Below are 10133 nucleotides of genomic sequence, written 5' to 3' on the forward strand. Positions count from 1 at the left end.
TGCACTAGTACTCACGTTATTTTCAGTAGAATCAGAATAATTGGCATTAAATAATGCATGTAATTCTGGCCAATACATATCTGCAGAAGAGGTGAAAATATTGTTGGAGCTTCAGCATTTGTAATAATGGCTTTAAGTTCTTCTCTTACTTTATTCCAGTAAGCATCGGGGCCAGCAATATTGGAAACATATCTTTATACTTTAGACATAAAGACAGTGGTGCTGTTACTGGCTGCCATTTCACGTAGTTCGTCAAGGGTGAGATGTGCTTCACCTGGGTTTTGTTTCAGAAAAACTCGTTGTAAGGCTCACTTTCTCTGAATCATGTTAAATGCCCAATATGAAAATCTGGGGTGCCTAGGAAAACGGTACACCCACTTACCATTTACGATTTCAGCAAATTTTAAGAGATGCTTTATTTCTTCCTGAAAAGGAGCATCTCTGAGAAGACCACTGTTGGTAGGGTCACCTTTTCCAATCTGGAAATAATGTTGGGAAGGTATATAAAGTATCATCTATAAGGATATAAAGTATCATCTATTTTGCAAAACATCAGTACAAATAAAGAGAATGGAGTTGATAAAATAGGTGCCAGGATACTTCGTATAGCAGCGCCAGAAATCTCACCATGTTTGGCTAAGATAATTAATTATTCCTGTTTGAGTGGAACATTCTCCGAACAGTGGAAAGTAGCAAAAGTAACAACCTTGTTCAAGAGCGGAAATACTGATGATATGTCAAATTATCGTCCAATATCAATCTTGCCTACGTTATCAAAAGTCATTGAGAGACATGTACACGACGCTTTGTACACCTATTTATGTGAACATGACCTAATATATTTACGCCAGTCAGGTTTTCGTAGGTTACACAGCACAGAATCAGCGCTGATAAGATTGATTGATGAAATTTTATTCTACTTGGATGAAAATCGGATTAGAAATTTAGTAATGGTGGATTATTGTAAAGCGTTTGACATGATTGATCACGAACTGTTGATGTACAAATTAGAGGCCTATGGTATGAATAATTTCTCACTTCAGTGGTTCTGATCGTATTTAACGGATAGAAGTCAGTTTGTTTCTCTATCTGCAAATAATTCTAACAAACCATCATGAAACATGGCTTTTTGCAGGGGTCAATTATTGGACCGTTGATATTTATAATATTCATAAATGATTTACCGCTACAGGTGAGTTTATCGATTGACCTTTTTGCAGATGATACAATGCTGATTATTCCTGATAATTATGATTCTATACAAACTTTGGAAGAATCGTTAAACAAATCTGTTGGGGAAATAGCACAGTGGACAACGACAAACAAATTACCGTCTAAATGATGGTAAAACGAAGGTGTTTACTATTACCGGGAAACGTTTGGCTTCCACGATTGAATGACTGCCGAATGTTCTTGTAAATGGAAACTCACTTGCTAATGTAGAATGTGCAACACTTCTGGGTTTGGACATTGATAGTAAATTATCGTTTGATACTCATGTTGATAAATTGTGCAGTAAAGTGTCACAACGTATAGCTGTATTGAGAAAAATTAGATCATACCTACCATTACGGCAAAGGAAACTATTTTATAAATTCCTTGATTCGTGCTATAATTGATTACGCGAGCACCATATGGACAACTTGTAACAAAGAAAGTCTTCAGAGAATACTACGGCTTCAAAAAAGGGTTGCCAAAGTCATTCTTTTTGCTGAGCGTAGATCACCATGAAGACAACTTTTCAATGATTTGGGATGGCTGCCCTTTTATGAAGATGCCAACATTACCAGGTGCTCAATTGTTTTTAAACACTTGCATGGAATATTACCATCGTATCTTGACCACCTGATTACTGCGAACAATCAAATACACTCTCGGAGTACCCAATATTGTAATTACAATGTTGTTTGACCGTGATATGTAAGGGAAACTGATGGTGGTAGAACATTTAGTGTTATTGCCAGTAAGTTGTGGAACAGCCTGTCTTTGAATTTGAGGAAGTCATCTTCTCTCAAAGGTTTTAAATGCAAAATGTGGAAGTCTATCTTTAATAGACTTAACTCTTAACTAATTTATAATATATATATATACTGACAGTAACAGTGTTATCATATATTCTATGAACAATTCAGTATTTTTATATATAGTATAATAGTGTTCATATAGCCTATTTTTAATAATGTATTGTTTGTAGTTGCTAAATTTGAGGGCCACAAGTTTATTAGGTTGTTAGCTATTATGTGTATTTTACCCTCTTGAAATAAAGATTTTACTTACTTATTTACATGCAGCTAAATGAGAGACCTGATATTCATTTATGGGTTAATTACTGTGTGATGATCATGACATTGGCTCAGCTTCAGCAAGCTGATTTCTAACAGCTTCAAGTTCCTGTTGTTCTTGTTTACCAACAGGTAAACACTACTCATGTGAGTTGATTTATTATAAACAACATCCTCTGAAGGATTGTCAGCAGGGGGTCCAGAGTCTGGAGCACAATTTTCTGAGACTGTCCTCATCAGTCTCAACAGTCATTAAGCGCTGGTGGTACACAATTGTTAGGTAGAGTATATAATGTTCGCTCATTCACTGTTACAACAGAATAATGTGGATTATTCTTAACCAAACTAGTACATCTTGCACTTTTTGTTTCCACACTATCACATCTCTGAATGCGTTGTCTTGACCCTTGGCTTTTACAAAAATTCACAGCCAAGCCTTTCGGGTATCTGGGAAAAGTTGTTGCCAGTTCAGTAACATTTTGTGGCAAATTAATTCAGTGCCCAGAATAACCTCGTTGACCACCAGGTTTGATATACAGCTCATAATTGGTAGGGCTCAAGCAATCAACATTTCCTCAATTTGAGTCAAACCTTGCAGTTCATGTGGAACTGGTGAGGGGATTGTGGAATTTTCTCATGAAAACTTTTTGGGAGATTTCTTATCTCGAGAGCATTGTGAGCACACATAGGCCTCTTGACAAACAGTGCATTGACTGACAGTATATTTCAAAGACATGTGAAATTTTTTAGCAGTAGTATCAAATTAGTTAAATAATCAAACATGAAACACCTTTTAATTCAAAAGATACAATTGTACCATCACTATTTAAAGACAACTGAAAATATTTGACCAAATTTTGTAATTGTTCGACACATGTTAAAAAACAGTTGCCATATGAACAAGGCATGCCATATCGATCTCTTGAATGGGAATCAAAAATTTAAAAACCTCAGGAAAAGGTCTGAAAATTGCCACAGTGTTATCACTTATGGTGAGCAAAGCAGTTTGGTAATTTAGCAATGAGCTAGAAAATACCTGATTAAGAGCATGTCCCAATGTAACAAATGTATGGTGGCCCAGTGTTATCATTGATATTTTACACATGAATATTATTGTGAAACGCAAATTGATGTTGAAACAAGAATTATTTTTAAAAAGTTTTTATTTTCAAATTACAAATTAAACTGCATTTAAAAAATGTACTGACTTGATATTACATTCGTTACAAACAAAAAAATTATCGCCGTTTAATCGTGGTCAATATATTTCTATTTTTACGAACCTAACTGATGTCTGGCCCAATACCATCAATCATTTCAAAATCATATATAAAATTTTAAAATGCATTCGCCACGCGTGGCCCAGCGCTATTGTCACTATCAAAAGGTCCAAAAAGTAAATTTAAATTTTTTGAAGTGGAAGTAATGTTGCTTAATTAAATTTGACGCCACTTTTTCAAAATTTGGCTTCCTCTTGCGATCTAGGACATAAATGGCAGCTAGCAACTGGAAATATGATGAAATACTTAAGAACGATCTTGATCAATATGTGAGGGAGAATTTAAAGAGGTCGTAAATATTAGATTTTGTTAAACGAGATTTTCCAGAATACACCTGGAGCATTGCCACGCTTGACCGAAGGCTTCGACATTTTGAAATAAGGTACGTTGATTATACCACCACTGTAGAGGTTGTTTCTAACGCTGTTAACCAGGAACTTAATGGCCCAGGAAAGCTTCTGGGTTATAGAGCATTAAATCAAAAGCTTAGAACTGTATACAATATTAAAGTTCCAAGGCATTTAGTGCACCATGTTCTTGCCGAGTTAGATCCAGATGGCCTAGATGCGAGAAGTTTACAAAAGAAGGGAAAGAAGCCGAAAGTAGCTTTTAATTCGAATGGTCCTTTATGGGTTGTATTGCTCGACGGACACGATAAACTCTGCGGATATCAAAATTCAACGTTTCCAATATGTATTTACAGTTGTTTGGATACATTTTCTAGAAAAATCCTTTTTCTCTTTGTTGCTATTCGAACTCTGACCCTCACATAATCGGGAAAAACTATCTCAAATATTTGTATCAAGAGCAAAAGATGCCATCTTATCTCAGAATTGACAAGGGAACGGAGACGGGAAAGATGGCCACTGTACACGTCTATCTTATAAATAAGTATGACGTGATGGATGATCCCGTTGAAGCTGTCATTTACAGTCCTTTGACGAGTAATAAGATTGAATGATGGTGGCGTGACTTATATGACAGGTTGGAGAAGTATTTTAAAGTACAATTAAGTCAACTTCTGCGAGATCGGCAATACGACCCCCATGACATGTTAAATAGGCAGCTATTAGCATATGTCTATTTGCCAATTATTCAATGTGAATGTGATGTTTTTGTAAGCAACTGGAATTCCCACAGAATCTGTCACCTAGAAGATCTGTCGCTTCCAACAGGAGTTCCAATCACATGTTTGCTTTTCCCGAGCATTATGGTGGGAATCACTGTAACACATGATGCGCTACAAGAAGTTCCAGAGCTTTCTGGTTTACTTGATGATAATCCAGAAATTAACATCAATACAAAAGAATTGAACATGCTTGTGAACAGTGTTTACCAGAACCATCGAAAGTTAGCTCAGCCAGCGCAAAAGACGCTTACTTATTTCTTAAACAAAATATTTACGACAACATTTCTAATTAACCAATATTAACCAATAAATTTTAATACAAAAATATTCATTTTGTGACTGTAATAAGAATCATACAACATGAGATCCCATTTCAGATCTGAAATGTATTGCAGTTTCTTGGAAAAGACTTTTTTAGGCAAAACACATATTGTTTTGTTTCCCAATTGCTAGTTCAAAGAACAATTAGTACTGTTATTAACAGGATTATTAACTATTGTCAACCTGATTGGCTGATAATAAACTGAACAGCCAATCACGGGGCAAAGCCTTTCTCTAGCACCTCTGTCTCCGAAGCAAGGCTGAGCATGGTACAAAACTGGTTACATTTATGTTTATCATTGAATGTGCTAATACCCAAATGTGACAAATTGCCAGCACAAAAATATAACTCTCCAGAGCCGTCTGAATCATCACTAATCTCTGCAGTGGCAATTTCAGGATCGTAGAGACTGTACATTGAGCCTTGTATGTCTAATAGCATCATCTTCTTGTTGGAATATTCGTAACTAAAATGCACGAGACACTCGGCTTTCCTAAATACGACCTCGTACTCTGCACTGGATGCTTCCATGCATTCGCCATCATTATTGACGTACTTAACGAACTCTCCCGGCACGTATTCTTCAATCATTACTGGCTGACCGTTTAGCGACGAGTAAAAAACTTTGCCATATCCAAACTTCTCGTTAAACTGTGGAGGTGCTTTAATGGCAAACTGCTGGGTGATGTTTCTAGCCACGGCATGCATCTGCACCTGTTTCCTGGTATGTCCTTCAACCGACATTCCCAAAGTGTTTTCGATTGTTTTTATCAACGTATCTTGGTACCGTTTCAACACCCAGTCACCACGCAGTTCAGGCGGATCAAGACATTTCGCTTTGTAAGCGTCTCAAAAAAGAACAACACTTGCGAATTTTGCATCCTCAACATGAAGCTTAATGGATGATGCGTTCACCCACACACATTTGTGAACATTGAAATACTCTAGTTTAAATGTATATGCTTTTAGGGGCTTTACCAATTTCCCAGCCTTTAGCAAATCTCCAATTGACACAGACTTTGGAAAGACTGTAGCGGGAGCACGTGGGCTACAATCTGGATGACTTGAATTGAACTTTCCTGGGGACGACTTCGTGCCAGACTTGGCTCGTTTTGGCACATTATCTTTTTCTGGATTTTCAAAATTCTCGTTATGTTGTTTTTCACTCTCAGGCTGTAGGAAACGTATGAAGAATACCTTTTTACCCTTTAGTTGTTCAAACTTTGTACACGAGGGACCTCGATCGGATGCTAATATACAAAAACAAGATCGAACAATATTCAATAAAGTATGTAAACTCTGGCAGCATCCATTATTGTCACTAACGCCACACGCTAAAGAAACAAGCTATAATTGAAGAAAAAGAAGAAGCCATAGGCGAAAGTTAGAACGGAACGTTTTAAAAACGTGTTTGCAAATCGTTTGGTATTCAATTATGACTTAGTTATTGATTAAATTAATATTCTCTACAGCAAGACATAGTTTAATAAGAACGAATGAGTAATGTAGGTTTCCTTTTAGTAAAGTGTAAATAAGGCGTATATGAACTGTAACTCAAGATATGTATTTTTATCTTTTAATTCATTAAAGACCAATAATAAATAATAATAAATAATAATAAATAATAAATAATAATAATAATAATAATAATAATAATAATAATAATAATAATAATAATAATAATAATAATAATAATAATAATAATAATAATAATAATAATAATAATAATAATAATAATAATAATAATAATAATAATAATAATGACGACGACAACGACGACGACAATAACAATAACAATGGTGATAATAATAATAATAATAATAATAATAATAATAATGTCGCAAGTGTTTTGTGGCGCATCGTAGAAACGTTAACAAGCGTCTTTTATGTTATCGATGCTTAGTTCGTCGTAGTCATTGAAAGGAACAAAGTCCCTTGTGTCCAATGGTTCGTATTTCTTTAACCGACCTGATGCAACCGAAGACATTCGTTGTACTAATATATTGCTCAGAACCTTTGCATTTCCTGCACGGAATTTTTCCTCTTGACCTTCAACTCTTTTTAGACCCACTCTTTTCTCAAATTCAGCCCAATCTTCCTTCTTAACATCTTGTTTTCTTCGTTTAGTGTAGTTATATCCAGTAACGATTTCCTAACTTATGTAATGTTCAGTATACAGCCCTTGAACGACGCCAAGGTTCACAATGCCACCATGGCTTTATGGGATATATAGCATGATAGTGATAGCGCTGGGCCACGCGTGGCAAATGCATTTTAAAATTTTATTTATGATTTTGAAATTATTGATGTTATTGGGCCAGACATCAGTTAGGTTCTTAAAAATAAAAATATATTGACCACGATTAAACGGCGATAATTTTTTTGTTTGTAACGAATGTAATATCAAGTCACTACATTTTTTAAATGCAGTTTAATTTGTAATTTGAAAATAAAAACTTTTTAAAAATAGTTCTTGTTTCAACATCAATTTGCATTTCACAATAATATTCATGTGTAAAATATCAATGATAACACTGGGCCACCATACAAATGGTTCATAGGTCATAAATAAACCACCAGAAGATGACTCAGTATATTGTAAATAATATGTTTTATTGCAACCTCGTTCCCAGGCTCTTTACTCGTGGGGGGGGAGTAAAGACCCTGGCTGGAGCTGGTCACGTGGCACCCAGATTTTGGGTGCTAAATAAAAAAAAGACTCAGGGAGGAGTGGCAAGGGGCATATATTGTCCGATGCTAATGTTTACAACTCTGAATCTAAGTTTATTCCCGATTTATTGTTGTTTTTGCAAAGAATTTTTTTGTGTGAGAATTGTTTACGAAGTGAAACGTCGTTGGTCCATTATGTAGAATATCAGGTTACAATATTAAGATGCGTGTACCCGATCAAATGTCAACAGAGCTCACGTTCGATCTGGCAGATGCCAGATGGCGACAAAAGACACTCCGAAAAAGTTATATTCTAAAAGCGGTTTTACAAAGAGAAGTTCTTCCTGTCGGTTGTGTAAAAGTGTCGTCGACAGGCGACACAGCAAGGACCTGTTTAACGCTACAAACTGTGTTATCTTGAATAACACGCAAGTAATTTATGGTAGTAATTTGCATAAAGATAGTGCACTCCCTCATTTGATTTGCCGTCCATGCGAAAGGCGGCTAGATAATGCAATAAAATTCAAGAAAACGATTGCGGAGACACAGGAGTCATTGGAGAAAGAGACCAGAAAGAAACATTGTCTTGAACTATCCCCTTCAACTATACAGCCATCAAGGACTGTTGCGCGCACAAGCATTGGCTTGCCTGACTCTTCTCGCAGACGAAGTTTAGACTTTGAAAGTGGATCCGATTCAGAGCCAGGCCCTTTGAATGTGAGTTTATATATATAATACGCATTACGAAACTAAATTTTGACAATATTTAAGTTAATTTCTGTATTCCCTTTGTAGCTAACTTTTGGGCTATAGACATTACAATAAAAGACCATTGATTACAGTATGCACATGATTGGCATGTAAACAATAAACAAAAGCATGTGTTTCCTTATCAAATAAATCTTGGTGCTGGTGTGCTTACTATTTGTGTTATTGTGTCTGAAAACCTGTTATTGTTACAGAGGATGTTTCACTGTTTTAGGATTGGCCCTGATAGTATATAAATGCAAAAAGTGGAAAACTATTAAATTAATATAATAGCACAATTTAACTTGCTTGTCTTTGTGCCCCTGACTTGCTACTCCTGGCTGCTGCCTGTTTTATTAATCTAATAAATAATGTCAGTGCCATGCATGTTAAATGAATGACATGCTGCAGTTTTGAAATTGAAGTAATTTTGTCTCATTCCAAGGTAAATGATCCCTCGAAAACATATCTGACATTACCATTCGGCAGTGTGATGAATATGGCCAATCAAGAACTGGTTGAGATTGCACGACGAAGTGAGCCCTCTGTTTTGCGAGAAAGGTCCTACAATGGGATGTCCAGTGAAGACTGGATGATGGATGTTAATAGTGAGCTGTCTACCAGATGCCCAATTGTAGCACACATCCTTTCAATGTTTCTTCAGTTCAATCTGTTACCAGAGAAGACACTTCCTGCATTGTGCTTGATTTATGGCATGATAATGTTTATTAGATGTCATGAATTGAGTAGAATACAAAGAATAAACACCATTCTTTTGACACAAGGCCAAGCATCAAAAAATGTAAGTGTGTTGTCACATTACTATACATAGTTTGTACATGTCCTCAAATATTTCATAAAATCCTACTCATGCACTGTAACATATTGATAATTTAATTGAATATGATGATCAGAAGCAGACTAGGCATTATTATACTTACCAGGCTACCTTATGAATTCTATCCTGGTTACATGTCCCTAAATATTCTAAATTTCAGCATGCATACTGCCATTAAATTGCTCCTATTCATAACTGACATAGGTACATAATATCTTTTTTGTTTGCTTTTAGCTGATTGAACAGTTAAATAAGTATGGCTTCTGCTTGGAACCCAATGCCAAGTATTCATTGCTTGATGAGATTGGTGAGCATTTTATTGACCATGCTGTGGAACTGGTGAAGGCTGGCCACAAATTTGTATATGTCCTGGACAACATTGACTGGACTGAAAGAGTGCATGATGTTAGGAAGGATAGCCAGAACAAAAGTGTGCATGCTGTGGCTACGAGCATTGTGTTTGATCGGATTGCAAAAGCTGATTTACCAGATGATGGCCCACAAAAAGACCTCAAATTATGCAATGTTCGTCAGTTGGTTTCTGTTAGTGAATCAGAGATGAACTCAATCAGGTCTCGGTACAGAATTTTACTGGCAAACATTTTATTTCAGCATTTTCCAGAATTTCAAATCTTTCAACCATTTGTAGCCAGTCGAACTGATTGCTTGTATTCGGAAAAAACCTGTTTGAGATCAAATGTTATCACAATGCCCATATTGATGAAGGACGAGAAAAAGTATACTGATTGTGTAGATGTGTTGGACAAGCTTGAAGAATGGACTCATCAAATCTATTCAGCTGCTGGATATTGCAATGTCCCTAATCAAATGGATGAGCAAAATACCCTTCCCATAGGAAACCAAT

The 10133-nt window shown here is 35.9% G+C and overlaps 1 pseudogene; it reads left to right on the plus strand.

Moving 5' to 3' along the window:
- The first annotated feature begins 1228 nt into the window (after positions 1-1228).
- On the plus strand, positions 1229-1911 carry LOC114526776 (annotated as a pseudogene).
- The last annotated feature ends 8222 nt before the right edge of the window (positions 1912-10133 follow it).

Source organism: Dendronephthya gigantea, unplaced genomic scaffold (assembly GCF_004324835.1).
Source record: "Dendronephthya gigantea isolate DGI-Jeju-01 unplaced genomic scaffold, DenGig_1.0 000041F, whole genome shotgun sequence".
Lineage (NCBI taxonomy): Eukaryota > Metazoa > Cnidaria > Anthozoa > Malacalcyonacea > Nephtheidae > Dendronephthya > Dendronephthya gigantea.